We start from the raw sequence: 27,423 nt of genomic DNA on the forward strand, positions 1-27,423 counted from the left end.
TCATTGGCTGCTGTGAGTGGCAATACATAGAAAGAGAAGCATAATACAAAGCCTCCGGTCCTGTAATAGAAATCCAAATCCTTGTAGGCTTTTTGAGTAAGGGGGTGGCTTAATTACCAGAGCTCCTGGCCTTGGAACAGGGTCCAGGCCTCGACTCAACATCCTGTAATTGTTGGCAAATCACTTAATCTCCTTAAGTCTAAAAATGTGTAATGTAATCTGGTTCTCATGTAAGACACTCTACTGTCCTTGGATCATGTTTGCATTATATAAAACTGAAGGAAATAAAGTTCTTGCTTGAATGTGGGATGCGCCAGAAAGGGTTCTGTGTTTCTTGAAGGGTGTTGATCACCAGACATTTTCAGTATTCCAGACAAATTGAAGGGAGTCATGTAGTGCTTTGTGCTGATGCAAACAGTTTTAAACTGAGCTCTGTCTTTAATGGGGAACCATTCAAAGGTAAGCAGGATGGGAATGATGTGGTTAAAATCCTATGGCCTTTAATAAAACAAGCCGCTGTTTGCAGAACTGCTCTAAGAGTAGCCAAGTGGGCTTTTGGAAGACTGGAGAAAAGCGAGATGCAAATTCTGTCAAATCTAAATAATGTATTTATACATTGCCAGGGAGAAACTCCTCAAGAAGTGTCATCCAGTAGATAGAATAGGCACCTCACATGTCTTACATAGGAGGGGGTTGGGTTTGGGGGGGCTTGTCTTGGGTTTGGGAGGGGTGTCCTTGCATTTGGAAGGGGTGGGTTGGGAAGTGGAAGGAGTGGATTTCCGTTTGGTAGGGGTGGGTTGGGAAGTGAAAGGGTGGATTTCCGTTTGGGAGGGGTGGGTTGGGAAGTGAAGGGGTGGATTGGCTTTTTGTAGGGTTTGGATGTGGAATGGGTGGGTTGGGGTGTGGGAGGGGAAAGATTGCTGTTTGGTAGGGGTTTGTTGGATGTTTGGGAGGAGTTAGGGCAAGGGTAAAACAGGGATCTTGGATGGAAAGCCTGATTGGCTGTGTGGGATGGAGTGGGGTTTGGGAAGTAGAGGGAGTGGCAGTGTCTGATATGCATGTGACTGTTGTGAGTGCAGTTGCCTGTGGGTGTGATATATGTTGGGCAAGTTTGGGTGTGTATTGTGTCGTAGGTGTCTATTGTATGCTTGATTGTGAGTGTGTTTTTTGGGTGTGTACAGTAAGGTAGGTGTGGATGTGCTGGTTGTGGGTGTGGTGCATGTGGATGTGGGTGTGATTAGGCATTGCTTTAATTTTTGTGCTTCAGACAGACTGCATTTAAAATGAGGCAGATTTTGGCGCCAGCAAAATGAAAACATGACATAAGGCCTGGTCAAATGTATTTTTTTAAGTGGCAGATTTTGGTGCATGAAAAGTGAAAACATGAATCAGATGCTTTTAAAGGGTAACACTTTTGGTACCTACAAGTGAAAATATGAAATAAGGCCTGGTCAGAATGCTTTCAGTTTAAGAATGCTTTCATGTAAAAAAAAAACATGCTAAACAGCCATGTTTAAATGTGATTAATCAATATGTAATCTCACTATAGAATGCACATTAATTTAGAAAATATATTTGTACTTTCAAAATAGCATATCACTGTACTGAATTAACATGTATTTTTGAAAGAGTAGAAATGTGCTGAAATTTTTTTTTGCACTGTAGAAAACCACGTGATTTCAGTTTGCTTTACTGCAGTTTTTGCCCTTGAAGATTAGAATGGCGTGTGCTCCTCTTCCCTACCAACTTTCAATGAAAGGTCTTTGTTAATAAATCACGCCCTCCTGTTTCCGTCTCTTCGACCTTCACTATGTTGCATATTTTTTATTTTTTTATTTTTGTAGCCTGTTTAAACAGTGGAGTGAAGAGAAACAGCAGAGCACACATTTTTCTTATAAAATGTATTTTTCTGTTTCCTCATAAATAATACTTTTTGTTACAGAAAATGTAATTGTTTTAAAATGTAAAAGGATGTGAAGTCATGTAATGAGGAACACGCCTGATTAATGACGTATCCAGTCAGCCCATGGGGAGACGATGTGTCTTGAAGTTCTGATTGGACCAGCTATGAGGACCAAGCACGTGGACTTTTGCTTGAAATATGGCTTACAAGTGGGTGGGGTGGCTTTTTGCTCATTTTTTCCTGAGGGCCAGGCCCAGCTTCTGTGCTGGACACAGAGACGGGGAGGAGAGAGAAAGAGGGGCTGCGTCTGTGGGGGCTATTTTGCAGCTCCTGAGACAGAGAGACAGACCAGCACAGCGAGGCAGAGAGAGAGAGAGCTGAGAGGATCAGAACAGGTTTAGATTTTAGGTGCTAAACTTTAAATTTCATGCTTTGACTAATTGCTTTTGAAAAGATGTATTTGTCCTATGCATTTATTTCTCTTTATGGGAGATTTTTGCCATTTATTAATTATTGATTAGACTTTCAGGACTCACTCTTTTCTTTGACTGACATTTTGCGCCACATTTTCTTTTCTACATGTGATGCTTTTATGCAGACTGTAATATGTTCTGTATTAATGCTATTTTTCCTAATTTCCAAATTCTGTAACCTGATTGATATTTGACTAATGAATAAAGGGTCAGGAAAACTTCACTTTTAACTAAGAAAATAAAACCCTTTAAAATACTCGCAACTCTCTTTATTGGCTTACATATTAAATGCATTTTTGATTTTTCATGTTTATGTAAAGTCTCCTGAAGGTAATATAGAGTGGCAAGGGTCCAGTACCTTTACAGCAGTGAATTGGAAGTAATGAGGTTTTGCATTCAGAAATTACCGTGAAATTGCCGCTTCATCAGGTGTGGTGGTGTCTGTGTTATCTGTGGGTGTGCTGGGGTGTGGGTAGTGCATGTGGGTGTGGTGGTCTCTGTCATCTGTGGATGTGCTGGTGTATGAGTTGGTGAATGTGGGTGTTGTGGTATCTGTGGATGTGCTGGGTGCGTGGGTGGAGCATGTGGTGGGATCTGTGGATGTGCTAGGGTGAGTGGTGCTGGTGGGTGTGGTGGTGTCTCTGGATGTGCTGGAGACATGGGTGTGGTATATGGGTGTGGTGGTATCTGGATGCGCTGGGAGCGTGGGTGGTGCATGTTGGTGTGGCTGTGGATGTGCTGGGGTGTGGGTAGTGCATGTGGGTATGGTGGTGACAGTGTCATCTGTGCATGTGAGGTTGGTGGGGGTGGTAACTGTGGGTGTGGTGTCTGTATATTTGGATAGTTGCATGTATTTTTGTGGGGTTTGTGTTTCTGTGTGGGTGTGTGCTTGTGTCTGTTTGAGTGGGTGCATACAAATATGTGTGTGTGCTTGGAACAGGTCTGGGAATCGGGAATTGGGATGAAGAAGGGGTGGGCCACATGGTTGGGATAGGTGTGGTGAGTGAGGAGGTTAGACTCTAAAAAGACCTCTTTAGGCAAGACATTGCACTGCGAATGCCTTCCAGGTGGCTACCATTTGTTAAATATGGCATCCAGGACCCTGGATAGCATTCAGTAGTGCATTCTGACCTACAGAGATGTTCCAGAGTAGGTCAGGAGCCTCCTCACACAGCGCAGCTGGGAGGACTGGAGTAGGGGGTGGTGCCTGGTGCAAAGAGACAACAGCCTTCTTAGGGGTGCAACAACTGGGTGGGGGAGGACAGAGAGGGTGGTGATTTTACTGGGGGTGGCGGACAAGGATGTAGTTGTCAAACTTCCTTTCAGGTCTGCCACCACTATGGAGTGCTCGCTGGAGGATGACTCAGAAATGAAACGAAATTAAAATGGCTTTTATTTAGCACATGACTACCCGGTAGCACCCCAGCGCTGAACAGTGGCTAGAAGCACGACACCCTAGGGGAAGAGCCAGGTTTTAACTGTTTTCGAAAGGTGAGATAGTTGGACTCCCTATGAAGGTCCAACGGGAGAGCGTTCCAAAGTCTGGCGGCATTGTAAGAAAAGAACCGGCCGCTACTTCTGGCCTTCTTAATCCTGGGAACAACTGCTAGGTGGAGGTCATAGGAGCGAAGTTTTCTGCTCGACCTGTAAGGCCGGATCATGGCTTTATTAATGGAATGTCCACTCCCTTCCAGAGACCTATGGGCAACGCAAAGAGCCTTAAAGTTAATTCTCTCCTGCACCGGGAGCCAGTGGAGGGAACGTAATGCAGGCCTTGCGGAGCAATGATTCAGGGTGCCTGTCAGAAGTCTCGCTGCATGATTTTGTATAACCTGCAGTTTAGCGACCACTGACTTTGGCGCCCCTAAAAACAGGGCATTGCCATAGTCTATCCTTGAGAGGATTAAAGCCTGGATCAGTAGTTTTTTTGATTGGAATGGTAGCGGGGAGGACTTTACGGATCGTTCTAAGTAGGCCATAACATGAGGCGGCCGTCTTCCTGGCCTGTACTTTGAAGGTGAGGTCTTGATCTAGCCAGATTCCCAGACTTTTTATCTCAGTTTTTGGGTCTGGACTGGGCCCATACTTGACGGCCACATAGTACTTGCTTTAAAACTTCGGGGGTTGCCGAGAATCATAAGCTCAGTTTTTTCGCCATTGAGCTTTAGGTGAGACAAACTCATCCATTTGGCAACTTTCTCAAGGCAGGCGTGGAGATTATTGCAAGACCAGTGGGGCTGATTCAATGCTATGACCAACTGTGTGTCGTCGGCACATGTTACTACATGGATACCGAAGGGGGATACAATATCCGCCAACTGGGCCATATAGACATTAAAGAGAGTCAGACTCAGGGAAGAATCCTGAGGCACTCCACACTGTAAAGGAATGGGATTTGAGGTGATATCACCTTCAAAAACCTGAAATACTCGTTCTTCAAGGAAATATTGTAGCCATAGTAGGGCTGTGCCATTCACGCCCGCCCTCCTGAGCCAGATCAGCTGGGTCAAGTTTTTTTTTTTAGCAGCGCCTTAATCATAGCCCTTTTCCAATCAGGAGGTACCGAACCTGTAGACAACGAGTCATTAATCAGGCAAGTGGCAATGGGGGCAATTATGGGTGCAACCAGTTTCAGAATACATGGAGGCGCCGGGTTTAATGGCGACCTACCTTTTACTGATGACAAGATGGTTAGGAATGATTCCTGTGTCATTGGGATAAAGGTATCCATTTGATGATTAGTTATATGCCCGCCCTCATTCATAACCTCTGTTGAAATATTGCTGCCTTTTTGGGAGATGCTTAAGGATGTTTTGAACTTTATTGGCAAAGTATTCCGCGAGTTTATTGCAGCGAGAACCTGAGGGGTCAGATACCACATGAGGGCCCGGGACTTTGCGTAGCTTTTTGGCAATGATGAAGGTTTCTCTAACTGAATTAGCGGCTGACACAATCTTTTCCTCAAAAAAGGTGGCTTGGGCTGCTTTTATTTCTGCCTTATGCCGTCCAATGGCTGCCCTATATTCCAGTTTCTTCTCAGGTGAGAAATCTTTACTCCAGACCCGTTAAAATGTTTTGCATTGCTGTTTTAAAATGCGTAGCTTAGGTGAGAACCAAAGGGACTTGTTTGCTCCGATTTTCTTCTGAATTGATATTTTAGGGAGAACAATGTTGAGTGATCTCTCAATCCAGTTGTGAAAGCTTTCATTAGCTGTAATTGTATTAGGGTGAGGGTTGGGTCTAGTTTTTTCAAGTTCTTGAGTCTACCTTTCCAAGGGAAGTTTGGGCCAGGGTCGAATTCGAGTATGCAGTGACTGGGTGCGTGAAACAGTGCTTGGTGGTGACCAAAGAAAGGGAATTAAAAAATGGTCCGACCACAGGAGGGGGTTGGGCACTTTACCCTTTAAGTCTACCAAATTAGAGAAAATCGGGACGAGGAGATGCCCTTTGACATGGGTTGCTTGCGGGACCTTCTGGAGCAGTTGATACGCACCGAGGTCTTGGGCTAGTTCAATTGCGGCGGTCGCTGAGGGATCATCAAAATGCAAATTAAAATCTCCTAGGAGAGTAAAGTTAGCAGCTGCGCTGGCAAGGTCGATGACTGTTTCTAGTATGGATTTACAAAATTGGCCAATAGCCCCTGGAGGGCGGTAGATGAGGAAGCCTGAGAGGGAAAGAGTGGGGGTGACTTCTATTGAGAAGTAGGCATTCTCGCAGTCGGATAATGGACTAACTGACAGGCGTCAAGTTAAATAATGTTTGTAAATAATGACGATACTGCTGCCCTTGCCGGTCGCTCTGTCCACCCTCTGGATCAAATATCCAGAGGGAAGTGCTTGGAATATATCTGTCTCTGAGTTAGAGTTCAATCAGGTTTCTCTTAGGAACAAGACTTCCGGGTCTGAATTTTTTTAAAACATGGAGATTTCCACCGTGTGTTTGGGTAGGGATCTACAGTTAAGTAGGAATAGTTTGTATGATTTCCCGGGGGGTGGAGGGGGAGCAACAAGTGTGGAAAGTTCAATCCGACAATGCAAACACTTGTCCTGGAGCATCTCGATCGAGATCGAATGTGCATATGTGGTCCATGGGATTTTATTTATCTGTTTGAGTTGCAAGCTAGTATAGTAGAGATAATCTGCGGAAGGGGGGGCAGGGGTTTTGGCCCCTGGCCCCATTCAGGCGCGGACTGGGGCAGGCGGGCTTGCCTTTTAGGCGCGCCAGTGGCACGCCCGCTGCACGCATCTGCTGCCCGGTCGCGTCATCTGGTGTTTTTATAGCAGCAGGTGTGCATAGGGTTCCAGGTGCTAGAGCGCTGACCCGGTGCCTAAGTGCGTGTACTTACAAAAAAGGACCCCCCACTACCCGAGAGCATTGAACACAGCTCTCCCGTAGCCTAAGAGAAACAAATAGCAGCAGTGATTTAAAAAGAAATGACACGTATTTTAAAATAGCACCAATAAGTTAAAACAGTAGCAGCAATGGTTATGTTAAAACTGAGGATGACAGACCAATTATCAATTGGGCTTCCGCGGGGAGAAAATGCTTCTAATTACCAGTTACCACTGTGCGGTCGCGTCATCTGGCGTTTTTATAGCAGCAGGCGTGCATCAGGTTCCAGCTGCTAGAGCGCTGACCCGGCGCCTAAGTGCGTGTGCTTACAAAAATGTACCCCCCATTACCCGAGAGCATTGAACACAGCTCTCCCGTGGCCTCAGAGATACAAATAGCATGGGTGATTTAAAAAGAAATGACACGTATTTTAAAATAGCACCAATAAGTTAAAACAGTAGCAGCAATGGTTATGTTAAAACTGAGGATGACAGACCAATTAGCAATTGGGCTTCCGCGAGGGTAAAATGCTTCTAATTATCAGAAGAAGATCTTGATGAGCTGGCATCCTCCTTTGCACTCCCCTCACCCTCTGGGCCACTGGATCCCTTGGTGTCAGTGTTGTCAGCACCAGAAGCGCTGTGGCAGCTACTTCCCCGCCAATGTTGGCCCTTTCTCCTACGCTTGCCACGGATGATGCTGAAAAGACATATACAATAGGTTTACTAAATCTGTTTAAACACAACTGATCATGAACTTTGATCACAAAACAGTTTCAAAGTTTTCACATTTCACCTGCTTCAAGGATCTCAAAATTTGCTTCAACATTAGCATGTGCTCATGCATGTTTACAACCTTTTCCATAAATATTTTGTCACAGTTATGTCATTACTGCATACTGTTCATTTTCAAAAAGTAAAATTTCTTTAAATGTGGTGAAAAAAATACTGAAATGTCATACCAATATTAGCACAAACTGAAAACAGGTTACCTTTGATTGGGCATTTCACAATAACACTGACTCCAAAGCACTAAAGTATATGTCCGCTTTCAAATTGATTAATGAATTATATACTGAAATAGCTTAGTAATGTATCTCATACTATATAGATACCTAGACTGTTGAAGACAGTCACAAACATTTGGGGGGATTGACAAATGACTTCTACAGCATAAGTAAATTCATAGTCCTAGAAACATTCCTAATACACTTCAGTACAGAGCAAATACATTCTCACCTTTCACTCCTGAATGCCTATAGTTATTTGAAGTTTGTTACATCTCAGTTAAATGGTTCCACTAAATATGGCACCTTTCGCTTAGTCCAAAATGTTTTAGAACATCACAGTACATTTTTTACATACATTAATTCCTATGTAATACTTACTTCAAACACTCACATATCATTCAGAATAGGCAACTTATTACACCTCGATGCATGTCAACATTGGCCTAATGATTCATGAGTTTGGCACGATTTTGAGTTTACCTGATTGAATACGCCTATATCTCTATCATTGCTTCATCACCTGGACACGACAAAGGACATTGTGAAGTGGTTTAGCATATGTGTTTCTTTGTCACCAATGTGTACACATTACTTGTCTGTGTTACCACAAAAATTGTATACCTATCATAATTATTTGTCAAAACACAGACTGGCTTACACACACACATTTGTGAAAGAGTGAGACTTCATACTAATGTGACACTTTAAACATGTATCAACCAGAATGTCTGAGGCATTACGCCATTTGGGATATGTTTAAAATCCAATATGTAGGTACTAATACTGTGTCCGTTCAGAACAGTCCATTGGTTGTGGACGGATCACTGCTACAACATCAATCAACTCCTATAACATCGAACTGCAAAAATATTGAGTCAACAATATCGGTTACAAAAATATCAACACCCAATACACATAACAGAAATAACACAAACTGATAAAAAAATATAGTTTAAAAAAATCTCGATGACAAAAATATCAACAATAAAAATAAAGAACACAAAAATATAGATAACATTAAAATAAAATGAAACACAACAAAAACATCGATATAAATACTATCGACAACACAAACATCGATAAAATACATATAAACAATACCAAAAATAACATTTAATCATAAAAATAAATTATGTTCAATAATATAATAAAATAACATATTCCAAACATTTTAAACATACACAAAAAAATTACAAAATTAATAAAATTAAATAAAAAAATACACTAAAAATCCCAAAACAAATAAATAAACAATACAAGGGGGAAGCCTGCTTTGCTTTTCTTGTTTTTCTCCTGCTGCCTTATCTCCACGAACCCTGGTGGGAACGGAGTCCCAGGGCCTTAATTCATCAGCATTGCCACAACATCCTTCACCCTGGTACGGAACTACCAGTCCCAGGGTGCAACGCTCCTTGCACAGGTGCCGCTAGTGAGGGGGAGGCGCCAGAATCAACATCGCGCATAATGCGCTGCCTCTCCCCCGCGGCGTGGGAGCCTGCTTTGCTTTTCTTGTTGTTCCCCTGCTGCCTGCTGACACTGCCTTATCTCCACAAACCCTAGTGGAACCGGAGTCCCAGGGTCTTCATTCGTCAGCAATGCCACAACATCCTTCACCCTGTTAGAGGACTACCAGTCCCAGGGTGCAACGCTCCTTGCACAGGTGCCGCTAGAGAGGGGAAGGTGCCAGAATCAACATTGCGCATAAAGCGCTGCCTCTCCCCCGCGGCGCGGGAGCCTGCTTCGCTTTTCTTGTTGTTCTCCTGCTGAATGGTGACACTGCCTTATCTCCACAAAACCGGGTGGGACTGGAGTCCCAGGGTCTTTATTCGTCAGCATTGCCACAACATCCTTCACCCTGGTAGGGGACTACCAGTTCGAGGGTGCAACGCTCCTTGCACAGGTGCCGCTAGTGAGGGGGAGGCACCAGAATCAACATTGTGCATAAAGTGCTGCCTTTCCCCCCCGCGGGCCGGGAGCCTGCTTTGCTTTTCTTGTTGTTCTCCTGCTGCCTGGTGACACTGCCTTATCTCCACAAACCCTGGTGGGACTGGAGTCCCAGGGTCTCCATTCGTCAGCATTGCCACAACATCCTTCACCCTGGTAGGGGACTACAAGTTCCAGGGTGCAACGCTCCTTGCACAGGTGCCGCTACTGAGGGGGAGGCGCCAGAATCAACATCGCGCATAAAGTGCTGCCTTTGCCCCCGCGGTGCGGGAGCCTGCTGTGCTTTTCTTGTTGTTCTCCTGCTGCCTGGTGACACTGCCTTATCTCCACAAACCCTGGTGGGACTGGAGTCCCAGGGTCTCCATTCGTCAGCATTGCCACAACATCCTTCACCCTGGTAGGGGACTACCAGTCCCAGGGTGCAACTCTCCTTGCACAGGTGCCGCTAGTGAGGGGGAGGTGCCAGAATCAACATCGCACATAAAGCGCTGCCTTTGCCCCCGCGGTGCGGGAGCCTGCTTTTCTTTCCTTGTTGTTCTCCTGCTGCCTGGTGACACTGCCTCATCTCCACAAACCCTGGTGAGACTGGAGTCCCAGGGTCTTTATTCATCAGCATTGCTTCAACATCCTTCACCCTGGTAGGGGACTACCAGTCCCAGGGTGCAACACTCCTTGCACAGGTGCCGCTAATGAGGGGGGGGCGCCAGAATCAACATTGCGCATAAAGTGCTGCCTCTCCTCCTACGGCGCAGGAACCTGCTTCGCTTTTCTTGTTGTTCTCCTGCTGCCTGGTTACACTGCCTTATCTCCACAAACCCTGGTAAGACCGGAGTCCCAGGGTCTTAATTCGCCAGCATTGCCACAACATCCTTCACCCTGGTAGGGGACTACCAGTCCCAGGGTGCAACGCTCCTTGCACAGGTGCCGCTAGTGAGGGGGAGGCATCAGAATCAACATTACGCATAAAGCGCTGCCTCTCCCCCCGTGGCACGGGACGCATGCGGGCCCCGCCCGGGCCAAGGGCAGTCCCGTCCTTGCCCGTCATTTACAGAAAGAGGCAGGGCAGGGCCATCTCTCTTTCATCTGGCATTCTGACTCTGGACTGTCCCATGAACTAGCATCGGTTGCTGAGGTATTGATTAACTTTGTTCTCTCTTCGTTATATCCCCAGGCGGAGTTTCCACGTTGAATTTTGAAGTGATCTATACTGTCTTTATCCATTGTGTGCCCACATACCTAACGCTATCCGATTTTCATTTGGTTGTAGTTTCGACCTGTGAGCACTTGAGGACAAGCTGGTAGGTTTGGCTTGTTTTCTCTAGGACTTAGAAGTATGGGGAAAAGAAAATCCATGGAGGGTCATGGGGGTGGAGGTGGAGGTGGTGGTACCGGTCGGGTCAACAAAGGGAAAAAGGCTAGGAAGTTACAGAAACACGCAGGTAGTAACTGTGTCCTAGATCGTATAGACATCCTCATTAGCATGTGTGAGGACATTTTAGGGGTAGAGCCAATCGAGCAATCTGGCACTGACCCCCTTAGATCCACTCAATTTACCAACCGAAGCCCAAGCCGCTATTCCGCTATCCCAGCCATGTTCCTCAAACCACGTAAAAAAGGGTCTATTATATCAAATATAGAGGGAAAGCGAGACATAATGAGGGCAGGCCAGTCTCTCACCAGCCCTACTGGCGCCAACTGTCAACAGTCCGGTCCTGCAATTACCTGTACAAACAGGTTTTCTCCCCTGTCGGAACTGACTAATACTGATAGGGAAGAGAGGCCCCAGTTATCCCAATCACCTCTGACTAATAGCTCAGGGACAGGCTCAAGGCCTAACACAGATTCCCAGGACATGATTCAACTTGTTAACACACTTCGGCTTGAAATAGGGACTATGAAATCTATGATCGAGGACCTAACCTCTATGGTTAAGCTACTGTCGCAAAGGGACTCTTCCCGTACAGAGAGTGCAAACCTCACGATAGGACACCCTCTCCAACTTTGTCAGGCTAATCACACCGCTAGAGAAAGAGCTACCCTTGCTAAGGGCAATAGTTATAATGGTCGCACGATGTCCCCCCTTGCTGCCACGACCCAAAAGACAGCGCCATTACCATCCAAGCTTTTACCTCATTTCAATTCAAGCAATTTTAATGACTACCGCAGCGCAGCAGCAACGCAGGACCATTTAACGCACGGTATGTGCCTCAAACCCCTAGCATTTACATTGTGAATGTACCTAAGTATGACACTATTAGAGGTACAGAAAATACAGACTCCCTGACTAACAAAGCCATTCATTGGATACGGCATGTCAGGGGATGCTGCTCAGTCATAAGGGATGACATCATCAGGGCTCATAGGCTTACCTCTCCAGCCCAACAGTCAGATGGTATTGAGCTTACTCTGAATGGGGCGGATCTTGCTGAAAATCTTCTAGCTCTGGAGTTTCGAACCGGAATCATCATCCATTCAGTTCAGACGATCCCTACCGAGTAGCCAGGGTAGTCAACCTGCCAGGCAGACACACACCCTTCTAGCAGGAAGTTCCACATTGGAGATTAATGACTGACTTGAGAATGATAAGTTGTGGAGGAGATTTTGCACACCAGGTTTTAGGATTTTAAAAAGAATATATAACTATCAATTTCACTTCTTTTGTGTGCTATGCTTGCCATATGCTTGCCTTGCATGTGTAGAAAATCAAAGGAGTGGCCTAGTGTAAGAACCAGGACTCAAGCATGCACAACGATTATGTTATGCATCAATGATTCGTATCTGAATCTTGTTTCTGCAGTTATAAATCTATAACATTTATTATACATTTAACAATTAATGTAACATTTTCATCACAATAATATTGCATATTCATACTGTAGATGATTACTACATAACAGTTGCTAAACAATCACTTCTATTCAATTGTGATGTTCTTTGCCTTTCGCCCAATGCATTTCGGGACTGAAAGTCCCTTCGTCAGGGGCAACAACCTGTAGATAAAACATAATATAAGCATTCGTATGCCAAAACAGCGTTATATATAGCTACAACAAAACTTTTTTTGTGGTGTTACATTTTTTGAAAATTGAAGAGTGCACAATTCACGACAAGCAAAGTAAAAGTTCACATGCATGTGATACATCAGATGTAGTTATTGCCAGTGGCCTAAATGTGTGCTCAGAAAGCAATAGTCTCTGTGCCAAAATTGGGTCAATCAGTAATATGAATCCAGTAAGTCAAAGCACCTTCCAAGGACTTCCACCTCACCCAATGTGAAGTGTATCATACCACACCAAAATAACATCACACTTACACTGCCTGACTTCCAATTTCGTCATAAGAGTCCCACCGAGTCGAAGTGACCTGTAACATTAAATCTCATGCTTGTTTACATCAAAGATACCAAGTGCTAAAACCATCGGTTTACACTGACTGAAACATACCTTCCTTCCAAATGACCAGCATGTTACCAACGGATGTATCTGAAATATTAGGAATCTCCGTTAGTTACACAATTATCTGTAATCCTATACCTACTATCTAACCCTTATCTCTGTGACTCTTACCAGGCAAAAATCGAAATGGTCGGCAAAACGATCAACCAGTATACAGCAGGATACAACGACGCCTTTACTGTGTTAGTAGAAAGAAATCAGGTGACCAAGTTTCCGCATGACCGGATTAGTTAAATTAACGTAGTCGCCATCTTAGAACGCGTTAAATTAACATAGTCGCCATCTTGGAACGCATATAAAGCTATGTATGTTTTTTTTGGGATAACATTTTATTGATTTTATCCGTTGCACATACAGGGTTATATTTTTAGCAGCAGCAACATAAAACACCTTACTGAATAGCATATAATAAATTACAGTATTTGGTTCAACATTTCTTTAAGTTCTTTCCATCGCATTGCCAAATCCACCAGCGGGGATGTACACAGGGACCCTCTGTACCTATTCCACGCTTTCCATTTCTTTTCCCACTTCCCAGGGCACCCCCGAATTATGAAGACTTCCTTTTCAGCTACCATACATTTGTCTAATTCCTGTATCCATGTTCATATGGATGGCACCGCTACGGCCCCCCAAAGGCGCGCTATTTCCCGCTTGACCAGGGTGAAGCCCAGCGTCACCATCTGCTGCTCTATTTCCTTGAGGTCTGTAGCCTCCCATATGTTCAGTAGGCCCACCTGAGAAAACTATATATGTTTAGTGATCAAAGAACATACCGAATAACATAATCGATTTATCATATCATCAAAGTCGATAAACTCTTCTTTATATACGATGTAATTAAATCCAAGGCTGTCAACCCGACAATATCAATGAACAGCAAACCAATGATTAACAATGCCTACACAGCGTTCGTTAAGAAAACATTTGATCGTTGTGTCCCATGTAATTAAATTAGGTATGAAAGCAGTCGTCATCTTCAAACGCGCCAACCTCCATAGAGTCAAGTATATGATCGGATACGAATCTCGTCAACGCGAGATCAATTCCCTGTTGGGTAATGAATGAAGTATATTCACATACAGTGATGCTACCTACACTCTTATATAACATTCAGTGCTCGTTGGAGATTAACTAAGTTCATGTCAAACGAAAAGGTCAAACTCAAAGGTGGTGTTCAAAAAGTAGAATAGCAGAATACATTCTTATGGCTATGTAATCATACAGCATCAGATATTCATATGTACAATGTTACCTCTGTGTGTTAATGCAATGTTGTCAATAAAGTTTTGTGTGTTGTAAAATGTCTCTATAAAAAACATGCCATCTCGAATTTATCATTAAGCCCTGTGGGGACATGTGTATTCAATCTTTTTATCCAGAATGCTTCTCTTTGTAGAAGTTTTTTGGAATTATCGATGCCTTCTATTTTTAATGTCTGTTCAATAATTTGAAATTTGAGTTGAGAAATATTATGATGTGCCGTATTCCAATGATTTGCTATACTGGAATTTAAATTTTTATTCCTGATGGTACTTTTGTGTTCCGTTAAACGGGTCTTCATTTTCCTTTCTGTTTTACCTACATATAGTAGGCTGCAGGGACATTTTATTGTGTAAACCACATTAGATGAATTGCAATCCAACAACTGTGATAACTTAATTTGTTCACCCGACATTGGGTGAGTAAGTGTATTGCCTAGTATTGCATTGTTACAATGGATACAATTATGGCATTTAATAGTGCCTCCTTTGGTAGTTTTTTTCAAAGGTTTTCCTTTTGATAGTATTTATTTGAGATTCTTTCCTCGTGTGAATGCATACACACCCTTATGCATCAAGCCAAAATCCAGTCGGTAAAATACCGATTCGTTAATAGCTCCCGGTATTGAGGTAAAAATACCCAATCCCAATGCATCAACCCAAAACCTGAGCAAATAACGAATCGCAAAATAAATAACCGCGAACATACCGAATCGCTAATACCCAAAATGCTAATTTACCGAATCGCTATATACCGAATTAGCAATTACCGAAATCACTATTAGCTCCCGGAAACTGCCAATAGCAAATAACGAATCGCACCCCAATGCAACAAAACTAATAACGAAAATCCCAAGAATCGCTATTTTGCAAGAGCTAAATAAGGGGAATCCAAACCTGGAGGTAAAGTGGAAAAAAAAAAAAGAAGTAAATGCAAAAAAAATAAATACATGTGCGAATGCTTGAGGCAATCACCAAACCCTTAAATGTGGCCCAGGAGACCCTGTTGGATCCCACAAAATGGCTGCCCTCTACGTGCTTGCAAGGAGGATGCGGATCAATGCAGCAGGACAGCGCAGGAGAAGGGTCCAGGAGCGAGTATACAGACTGCGCATCACCTTGCTCGGGCAGAATGAGGACGAGGTGTACCAGAAGTACCGCCTCAATCGTGCCATGATCATGCGCCTGATTGCAGACCTGGGACCATTACTGCAGCACCAGACACACAGGACAAATGCTATCCCTGCGCACGTTCAGATCCTATGCAGCCTGCACCTACTGGCCTCAGGGAGTTTCCAGGGGGAAATTGCGGTGGCCGGAGGTGTGTCACAAAGCGCACTGTCACGCTTCTTCAGGAGATTCCTAGATGCCATGCTGACAATGCTACACACACACATCAGCTTCCCCACAACCCCACAGCAGTTGGACCGCACCAAACAGGCAATCTACCAGGTGGCACAATTCCCACATGTGATTGGATGCATCGACTGCACGCATATCCCCATATGTCCTCCCGCAGCAAATGAGTACATATTGCGGAACCGCAAGTCATACCACTCGATCAACGTGCAGGTTGTGTGCAATGCCAATAACATCATAACGGACCTAGTGGCACAATTCCCAGGGAGCACACACGACTCCTACATCTTCCGCCACAGTGGAATGCACAGGCGACTAATCAACGGAGAATTTGGAGAGGGACTCCTGCTAGGTACGTATAAATACGCTTCCCCACCCCAACACCACACATGTATGTACATCACCAATGCTAAGTCTATGCTCCTATCTTCTGGGTGACAGTGCCTACGCCCTGCGTGAATACATACTCACCCCATACTTAAATCCTGCAACCCCGCAGGAACATCGCTACAACGCTGCACACATCAGCACCAGGAATGTGAAAGAGCGGACTTTTGGGATTCCCAAGAGCCGCTTCCGAATCCTCCACAAGACTGGCGGCGCCATGCTATACCAACCTGAAACATGCTGCCGGATAATTGCTGTATGTGCAATGCTGCACAACATTGCCACCAGAAGGGGGATACCCATAGAGGTGGACAGGGATGACGACCACCGGGATGACCAACCACCCGCCCAACAACGACAGGCACACATCCCAAACACAGCAGAGGGCCATAGGAGGCGGACATACATAATGCAAAATAATTTTTGAAACATGGGAAAATGAGACATTACAAGTTAGTATGTGGTGCAACTGTTTAATGCACAGTAGCGCTGAGTATTGTGCAACAAAACTAGCATTGTAAATCATGCTCCGATTGCATTCATGTAAATAAAAGGTGCCTTAAAGTCAGGCCTGTGCATACACAATAATTGGATGGCCATGGTTGCCCCACCATGGTCCTGCATGCATGTCCAACTGTCTAGTGGCGCTTGCCACGTACCCCAAGCCTCCGCTCAGGTGTATCCAATGCCTCACCACGGCCTGTCCCCGTGGAGGCACGCGAACTGCGGCGCCTGGTGCTGGCCTCTGCCAGTGACACGCTGCTGACACTGGAGGCAGCCTCACTTGTGTCATCCCCTCCCAATGCAGCAGCACTGCATGTGCTGCTCTGAAGGTGTTCCACAGCAGTGGTGATGTGTCCCAGTGACTTAGCGACATCCCCGCAGAAGTGCCCAAGGTCCACCTGCAGGGAGACTGTGCGGCGTGCCAACACAGCGGTGCTGTTGCTGTGCCGTGTTATGGCCTTGGTAGCGGCGGCGGAACGCAACATTAGCTGCCGGTGACTCCTCCTCTGGGACTCATGGCCCTCCCTCATGGCACGGGTGAGCTCATGTACCTCCTCCCTGAGCTGAGCATTGCCCTCTGCAACCGCAGTGGTCTGGTCCCTGACCGCCGTGCCCATGTCCCTGACCGCCGTGCCCATGTCGGTGACTGCTGCAGTCATGGCGCGCATCTCCCTCGCAAGGCGCACGATATTGCAGCTAATGCTAGCCACATGTCGTCCCTGCAGGCGCTGTGTACGCAGCATCCTCTCCTCGATTGCAGAGGTTGTTGGGACATCCTGTTCGGCTGAGGAGACAGAACTGCGACGAGCCCTGTGACGCCGTGCGTGTCTTGAGCCTCCAGGTGGTGCATCAGGTGGTGTGTATGTGCGCTGCCTGGGTGCCAATTGCGGGGGGGGTGTTACCATCTCCTGCAAGGGCGCAACTTGGTGCCTGTGCCTCTGCGCTATTGTGGCTGTACTAGCTGCAGCCTGTTTTGCTGGTGCCGTTGCTTGTGGCGCTGTTGCTGGTGCCTTGGCTAGTGGCGCTGGTGCCTTAGCTTGTGGCACTGGTGCTGGTGCCGTTGATTGTGGCGCTGGTGGAGGTGGTGCTGGTGGGGTGGCAGGTGTTGGCGATGCGTGCGCATCCTGCGCTGTCTCCTGGTCTGACTCGACGGGTGTCTCCGAAATGATCAGCTGGTCGCTGTCGTCAGAGTCCCCAGGTGATGCATCTGTGTGTGAAACAGTGCATGGTTAGTGGGATGATTACACCTACATAGTGTTGTACCCATTAATGTCCCTCTGTGGTCCAACAAATGAACAGTCTCCATCCATGTACAACTGATGTGGTGTATGCTCATTGGATTTATGCCTGTACATGCACACTGGGCTGACTAGACTACAACTCCCAAGATGCACTAGTGTCATGTGTGGAGCTGTCTGTGCCAGAGCTGCAGACACAGTGAGATTGGGCTGGGGGCATGGGTATGGATTTACGCTATGCTGGGTGTGGCACAGGCATGCATCTTACCTTGGGCACTTGTGGCTGCGCCGGACGTGTCCATCTGGGTCACCCCCACGACGGCTTCCCGCTCTATCGTCCCTTCCACAAGGTCCTCCAGGGCTGTGTTGGATGGTGCTGTAGATGTGCCGCCTCCAGTCCTGCTAGCCTCCCGGAGCCTCTCCGCAATCCTCTCTTTGGCGCGCTTCCGCAGGTCATACCACCGTTTTTTAAGGTCGTCGATGCTGCGGGTAGTGACGCCAACCGCATTCACCCTCTCACGGATGCGCAGCCAGATGCGCCGCTTCTCTGTCTCAGGCACCTTGAGGGACAGCTTGCCAAAGAGGCGGTCGTGTTTGCTGGAGACTCCCTCGATAAGGTACTCCAGCTCCCTGTCCGAAAACTTCTTCTTGCGCTTGCGTGCAGATTCTGCGCTGGATGGCACTTCCTGCGCCATGATGGATGTCTGATATGATTTGCAGAATCGGTGTGGCCTCACTCTGCACAGGCAGTCTTTCTTCCCAGCTCCTGTCTGCTCCTCTGTCGAGGCTATGTGGGTGGGGCAGCAGTATTTCCTGGTTGGTGATGTCATCTGCACGTTCCCGGCGCGACGCGGCAATTTGCGATTTCGCTATTACCGATTCGGTAATAGCTAACTCGGTATTACCGAACTCGCTATTAGCTAATTCGGTATTACCGAACTCGCTATTTGCTAGTGAGGCCGTTTGCGTGCCCCGCTATTAAGGAATCGGTAAATTTAGCGATTTTTAAGGAATCGCTAAATTTTACCGAATCTGTTGATGCATGCCATTTACCGATTCCTTAATGGCGATTCCTTATTTTTCGCTATTAAGGAATCGGTATTCGTTTGGTTGATGCATATGCCCCACAGTGGTTTATCTTGGAATAACCCATGGAAGTCAGTCTCCGCAGCTAATAGTTCCCATCGTCTGTTGATTATACTCTTAATTTGATGTGATACTGTTGAGTATTTAGATACGAATACCATTCTGGTAATTGTATGCTTACTTTGTTTTTCCAGTAGTTTTTGTCTCGGCTGTACCATTGCTCTTGTCTTTAATTCATTAAGTAGACTTGCTGGATATCCTCCTGCAATGTAATCATTTCCTTGTGTAGTGATGGTGTCAGTACAAATGTTTACTTCTGACGTAATCCGTTTGGTACGTAAGAATTGAGAATATGGTAAATTCCTTATCAAAGAGGGGGGATGGAAGCTCTGGAAAAGTAAAGAGTTGTTACGATCAGTGTTTTTTTTTTTATAATCTAGTACACATTTTTCCTTCAATGATGTCTATCCAGACGTCTAAGAATGCTAAGCCACTTTTTTTAATTGTGTGGGTAAATTGAATTCTAGGATCATGTTGATTAAAAATGTTGATGTTTTCAGCCAATTCGTCCTGTGTGTTTTTCCAGATCAAAAAGATGTCGTCAATGAAACGACAAAAGAAAACAAGTCCCTCTTTCCATTTATCATTGGACAATATGTGGTCATGCTCAAATTTTATCATGAAAATGTTCGCATATACTGGAGCCCCTGGAAACCCCATGGAAGTTCCATTGAGTTGAAGAAAATATTCATCATTCCACGTGAAATAACTGTGTTTCAAGCAAAACTCTAGTAATTCAATGACAACAAATTTTGGAATGTTAGAATCAGCTTCGTTTAATAAGGCCCATTCAACTGCCTCTATGCCTTGTGCGTGTGGAATCAAAGTATAAAGTGACACCACATCAATGGTGCACAGTATCCAATCTTTCCTTTCAGTATTTGTTAATCTTGAAATTTTCCTTAGGAAATCCGTAGTGTCTTCTATGTAGGAGTCACTTTTTTTGACAATTGATTGTAGATGACCATCTATGAACCGCCCAGGGTTTTCAAAAATAGAGCTACATCCAGAAAGGCAAAAAACATCACAATTGGATAGAAGTGATTGTTTAGCAACTGTTATTTAGTAATCATCTACAGTATGAAAATGCAATATTATTGTGATGAAAATGTTGCATTATTTGTTAAATGTATAATAAATGTTATAGATTTATAACTGCAGAAACAAGATTCAGATACGAATCATTGAAGTATAACATAATCGTTGTGCATGCTTCAGTCCTGGTTCTTACACTAGGCCACTCCTTTGACTTGAGAATGAGCCTTATTTGCACCAAGGATCCCATAGAGGTCCCACAAATAGTAGGGTCTGCCCTCCTAGTACTAAGCTCTCGTGTAATGGCCCCGGCCTGACATGTAGAATCACAACCACATCACAATCCTCGCCAGAGGGCTTGCGGATTGCTAGGGGCCCATCTCCCAATAGGTCAAATGGGCTACTGCCATCTTGTCATACCCCTCTAATGTAAACTGTGATATCATGGAACATCGCAGGGTTGAGTTCGAAGCTCACAACACCAGAATGGCATGCCTTTTTTGAGTGCTATGAAATCTGCCTTTTTCAGGAAACTTAGTTGGTGGACCCCTCTACTGTACTGGCTATCTAAACTATCATATTCCAGCCACTAGAGGAACTAAAGGCCGCCCATCAGGGGGACTCAGAATTTGGGTCCAACAAGAAATAGGCTACAACATACAGGTACTCCCGACCCAGAGCAATGACATTCTGGCCCTAAGGCTAAAGATGGGTTCACAAGATTATGTTGACATTTATAATGTTTATGTGAGAGGAACCAGGGGGAAGAAGTCGGAAGTTTTAGCGGCTCTCGACGATCTTCTTGACCTATATTCCGGTGATTCCCAAGTTCTTATTGCGGGTGACTTTAACTCATCTTTCGAGCCCCTTGTCAATGAGGAGTGTGAACTCATAGAAGAGGAAGATGCCCAGTGGGGCATCCCAAAACTGGAACTTGCGGCCATAAAAAAATAGACAGATGTGGCAATTTAAATTAATTCCATTTGTCTGGAGAAAGGTTTACGGGCGGCAAATGGAAGATCCCCTTCAGATAGAACTGGGGCAAATACATTTCCTAATGGTCATAGTGCTAGTCGCATAGATTATTTACTAATTAGCTTGAAGCTATGGTGCACGTTTGGAGATATGATCATAATCCCTTATGTGCGACACTGGAGTTATTACCACAGAGGGCACCTACACAGATAGGTAGCGAACTGCTCTCCCTTGATGTTATCCCCACAAATGATATGAGATACTTAAAATGGGTGAAGATATTAGAGAAGCCCAAACTCATAGATAACATCACCGAGGACATCGACCATGCCATAGCCGAGCTACAGGCTAGCACGGCCAATATTGAGGATCCTGAGTTTATAATTCATACCCTTAACAAATTCTTCTCCCTTTTACGCACTTACTTTATCAAGCAGTGCAAGTCCAAGAGCATTGAATATAAGAAATTCTGTCATTGGTTCAACAAGGAATGTAGAGTGGCACGGGAATCTTTAGAGCATGCTATCAAAGCAGGACATCCAGCTAAAGTACGAGTCGCTAGGCAAATATACTGGAGTACCGTTTTAAAAGCCAATAAAGCCTGGGAAGAAAACAGATGGCAGGATCTCAAGCAAGCTTGAGCCATGAGTAATAGCAAGCACTTCTGGCACATAATAAAATGTGATAGGGGAGGGCAGCCACAACAGCCACAAAACCATGTAACCCAGTAAGACTGTGTTAATAATTTTAAACCACGATATGCCCGTAGTCCATCTGAGACAGACTTGGTCGAACATACCTGCTTGTTCTATCAAGATGAGGCTTTTTGCAGGGCTGACGTTGACACAGCCCTTATATCAGTAACAGGAGGTAGACGGCATCCCGGCAGATATATTCCTTTATGATAGAGCCAGATGGTGTCTGTACATTCTCCTGTTGGCTAAAGAAGTTGCCCAAGCAGCACCAGTCCACGATCTTGGACGTGGGGCTGAAATTATCCCTGTTTTTAAAAAAGGGGATAAATCCCATCCAGGTAACTACAGGCCCATTAGCCTAATAGACTCCTTGCAAAAGATAATGGGGCGGCTAGTTCTTAATAGGGTTCAAGATTGGATAGACGAATATGGTATTTTATCCCCATTGCAGGCTGGCTTTCGGGCGTATACCAGTACCATTGACCAGGTGTTTCGATTTTTTTTATTATACTGGAAGACGGTGTTTCTGGGTAAGGGCAGCTTGTGTGCTGCCTTTGTTGACCTAAAGTCAGCATTTGATCTCGTTCCCTGTAGCAAACTATGTGTGGAGCTGCAAGAAATGGGGATGTCTCCCGAACTGTTAACCCTCATTACTAGATGCAAAGAGGATAATTATGCCCAAATTCGATGGGTCACACAGGGTAATGTTACCAATCCCTTTCCCATAGAGAGAGGTGTGCGCCAGGGCTGCGTCATGGCACCCCCACTATTCTCTTTGTTTATCAATGGAATAATGAAATTTTATGGAGTCTACTGCTACTGATGCCCAAATTTCATCAGGGGTAAAAATCCCTATTTTATTGTTCGCAGATGACACATTAATTATTTCAAAGACTCCGAGTGGCCTTCAGCGAGCCCTGTTAATCTTGGAAATTAATGTGTCAAACACGGAATTCATATGTTTCCATCCACATAGAGCATTCAAAGGTGACATCCTTATGAATAACTGCCCCCTAGAACAAGTTAGTGCCTTTACATACCTGGGTGTTATTATACAGAATGACTTGAAATGGAAGCAACAGTTTGACTTAGCAACACTGAAGCATCGGCAAATATCGGGGGCCCTACAACTTGAGTTTAACACCTCTCTCACAAAACCAGTTAGTCCGGTGCTGAAATTATACAATATGAAAGTAGTTAGCTCAGCCCTTTACGGGGCTGAGCTTTGGGGTTGTGAGAATCTGTCTAAACTTACTGTAGTAGAAAATAGGTTCCTAGGCAAAATCCCTAATCTTCCACAAAGCACTCCTGTGTGCCCCCTACTTTATGACCTTGGTAGAAAAGCACTGGCGGCTATAGCGAGATTACGCCCCTTACTATACTGGGGTAGAATTTGGTGCACACCTGAACTGGCAACCTAAGCTGCAGGCTTCAAAGATCTAATAAAGGCAGATAGCTTCCATAGAATCAAATGGTTACGGGAGGTTAGAGCCGTTCTAGTAAGCATTGGCATGACCACATTGTGGGATGATCTGGCAAGCTCCCTGTTCCCTTCGAAAAAGATTCTAAAATAAAAATAGTGGGACATGGTGATGCATAACATACAGAGAAATAGTGACACATCCTCACTAATGGGAGGCTTTTTGGAGGTTAAACCAACCCCTAACTTAGAAGAGTACTGGGATACCATAACAAAACCACATGATCAGAAGTTTTACTTCCAATTCAGGGTGGGTTCACTGCCAATAAGAGCTTTCACAGCTAGATGGGCCAACTCAGGTGACAATACGTGTCCTGCATGCCAGGCCAATCTGGAGTCGCTGGCCCACTTACTGTTTGCCTGCCCAGCATATTCTGCCCCACGCCACGCATGGCTGTTGCCAATTTGCGAATTACTAGGCACTAGAAGGAGTGGTGAAGCACTCAGAATATTGTGCACCGACACGTCAACTCCTATTGTAATTGAACTAGCAATATTTTTGGGTTGGTCTTGGGCTAAAGATCGCAATCCCTCCCTGCAAATTGAAGGCTATATCGGTTATTGCTCATTTGTACACGCACTAGTGGAGCCGTAAGCTACATAATATGTATTGTAGATACGTTTAGCATTCAAGTGTATTGATTAATTACCTGTGGCCAAACCATTGTACTCCTTAATTAATGAGTTTCAGAAAATGCTGTTGTTTTTATAGTTCGGATATATAGTAGTTTTAAACGTTTTTTATTGAAATTTTCTACTTATGATGGTAGATTCTAATTTCCACAAACAGGTTTTAACCATATTTTATACTGTGTTTTATAAAAATATTTATGTATTGTGCTTTTATGACTAAACTGTCGAATAAAGCTTGATTGGATTGGCAATACAACATAAACAAATCACAACTACCAAAAATAAGCAAACAAATATATATCATATATAAAAATAGTCACATTTATCTACATATACATTTAAATAACAATAATAAACACAATAAAAACAAACATTAACTAAGCATAATACATATTAAACAAATTAAAAGGTAACTGCTAAAAAATTCAAACAAGCTAAATATAAACTACACCAACACAAACCAATAGAAAACTCTAACTAATTAAATAAACACTATAAAAACAATCAATTAGCACAAAATTTACTGTATAACGGACAAACGCAAAGGAAGAATGAAGCTTTACGAGACAGAAAACAGAATGAAAAAGAACTACACAAACTATTATTCTGAAAATCTCTCATTAAAGGTAAGAACAAAACTTTGTAACTAAATAAATAAAATTAGCTTAAAAAAAATTCACTAAAACTATAACATGTTTTCCTTTATATGTCATAGATTAAACTTCACAAAAAATACACCTAGAAAATTCAATACAAGGATTTAAGTCCACAACAACAATAAAATCAAAATTACAAAAATATATAACAAAGTTAGTATATGACGTAACCAACAAATAAAGTAAAGGATTTAAAACTAATATATTTTAATAAATAAGCAAAACTTAGCTAACAAATACTTTTCTTTTAACAGCTTCTACAGAAGTCAACAAAACTATAACGTCAACGAAAGAAACTTCATCAACCAAAAAATGTAAGTATATTTTTTTTATAACAAAATAAAAATAGAGTCTAAATAATCGAAATAATCAAATTTACTAAAACTATAATGTTTTCTTTTATGTTTCACAGATTACACTTCACTAAAACTCCACCTAAAAACTCAAAACAAGGATTAACTTAAAAAACAAGGACAAAATCAAAATTAAACAAAAATATAAAAATAAGTAAGTATATAAATTAACCAACAAATAGAGCAGACAAATAAAAAAACACAAAAAAAGCAAAATATAACTAACAAATACTTTTCTGTTCACAGCTTCTACAACCTTTAGAGACGACTTCAACGAAATAAACTTAATCAACTAAAAATAGTAAGTACTTTTTTCTCTCAACTAAATAAAAATAGAAACAAAATAATCAAATTAAATGTAACACTTTCATAAAAATAACATTTTGCTTTTAAACCAACAGAAAAAAAAGAAACCAGTGAATGAACCACGACCATCGATAAAATAAGCAACAAGAAAATTAACGCAAGACAAATGTAAGTTTATTTTCGAATATAATAATCATACAAGCATGTTTACTATTCAAGACTTTATAATTGATAAATATATATACATATATCCACTGATAGGCAAAAAAATTGCAGAAGGAGCAAAATTCATTACATCACAAAAGGGAAAAACTACTTCTGTGCTACATGGGCTATACGCAAGAAAAAATAACTGGAAACAAAACTCATTGGAAATGTAGTAAATACTACTCCAATTCTTGCTATGGGAGAGCCAGAACAGTAGAAACAAAGTAGTTAATGTCAGGGACACAATCATCCCCCCAATGTGACAGAAATCAAGGTCAGAGATGCTCTAGAAACAATCAGAGAAGCAAGCACCAGCTCCCAACAGACTAGTACCCAAATACTAAAAAACTTATTAACTAGGGTCCCTGAACTTGTCACAGGACAGCTACCATCCATCCCACTCTAAAAAGATTAATAGCCAGAACTGAAAGAGCTACTGCTCAAACACCACCCACTCGGCAAACATCTGCAAAAATAGAAATCTTACCGGAGTAAACTTACACCCATAAAGATGAGAAATTAATTCTTCATGACAATAACAGTCATGAAAAACAAATTATCATTTTTGCCACCAACAACAACATACAAAAACTGCAAAACGTGGATGATGGATGGCACATTCAAAGTTTGCCCCAAGCCTTTTAATCAACTAAATACCATCCATGGCGAATATGAAGACACTAGCATCCCCTTCATATGCGCACTACTCCCTATTAAGCAAAATACCACCTACAGAGAGCTCCCTACAATAAGAAAACTACACACCGACAATGATTTTCCACAAAAATAATCATTGACTTTGAACAAGCAATGATTCAGTCAATTTTAAACATATACCCACACACAGCAATACAAGGTTGCTATTATCATTTCAACCAAAGTATCTGGAGACACCTACAAAAATCTACTCTAAGGTGCCGATTCCGATCCGGGTCGGAAAGCACTCCAACCGAGTCGGATCCGGAGTGTTTTCCAACCGAGCCGGACCCCTACAGTCCGACCGAGCGAGTACGATGCGCTCGTATGCTGTCAGACTCGGTTCGGTCGGACTCCCATAGAAGTCAATGGGAGCCAGTTGTATGACGCGTACATGCGTTCCCATTGACTGAATGGGTACGTCTCGAACAAGTGTGCCCCCTACAGTGGGTACGCATCGATGCCATCTGCGCCATACATGCCTGTGTTGGGGAGACCCATGTGTCTCCCCCTGTGTGCGAGTCGTACGGCTGCGGGTGTCAGGGGGTCCGACACGGACCCCCGAAGTCCGACTCCGGGAGATTTCACGAGCCGGACGCTCCGACTCGGTCGAGCTGTCCGATTCGAGCATCGTACTAGTTTGGTCGAGAATCGTCTCCATTGCGCGCGTCGGTTTGCGTGCGACCGAGTCGGACGGATCGGGTCGGAGCCGGGAACGAGTCGGTCGGAGAATTCGCGAATCTTCACATCGTACTTCGTCGCCCGGACCCGTGTACAGATCGGTCGGAAAAGAAGCATTGGAATCGGATCTGCTATGGCGTGTTCCCTCGGCCCCCCCCCCCCGTTGGCCCTGGGGTTTCTTCTGGTGCAGGGCTTACCCTGGACACCCTAGCAGCAGTGTGCAGTGCCAAACTCACCTCCACCTTTGGCGCTACCCCACCCCCTGTGGTGGAGACGTCCACCCCTGCACCCACCACACCTACCCTTCCCCCTCCTGTCCCTGCGGTGCCTGGTCCTTCCCCACATGATGCCCCCCCCCCTGTCGACGAACACGAGGGTTCCACTGTGCAGGCAAGCTAGGGGAGACGCGTGCCCATGTGTCCCCCCAAGGGCTTCTATTATGGACTGGCCATTTTCTTTTTTATGCTGAATAAAGCATTTTATTTTTACTTTGAACACTATTGCAATTCAGGTATTGATGTTGGTGCTGAGGCTCCAGGAGTTGGTGTTGTGGTAATGTGTTATAGTTCTGAGAAATGTTCTAGTCTGATGGTCATGAGGTGGACCATGGTATCTGCGTGCCATCACAAGGTCTCTGCAAATAATATTTGGTAGTGTGTTTTATTTTGGTTTTGAGACATTGTCCCAAGGAGTG

Source organism: Triturus cristatus, chromosome 4_1 (assembly GCF_964204655.1).
Source record: "Triturus cristatus chromosome 4_1, aTriCri1.1, whole genome shotgun sequence".
NCBI lineage: Eukaryota > Metazoa > Chordata > Amphibia > Caudata > Salamandridae > Triturus > Triturus cristatus.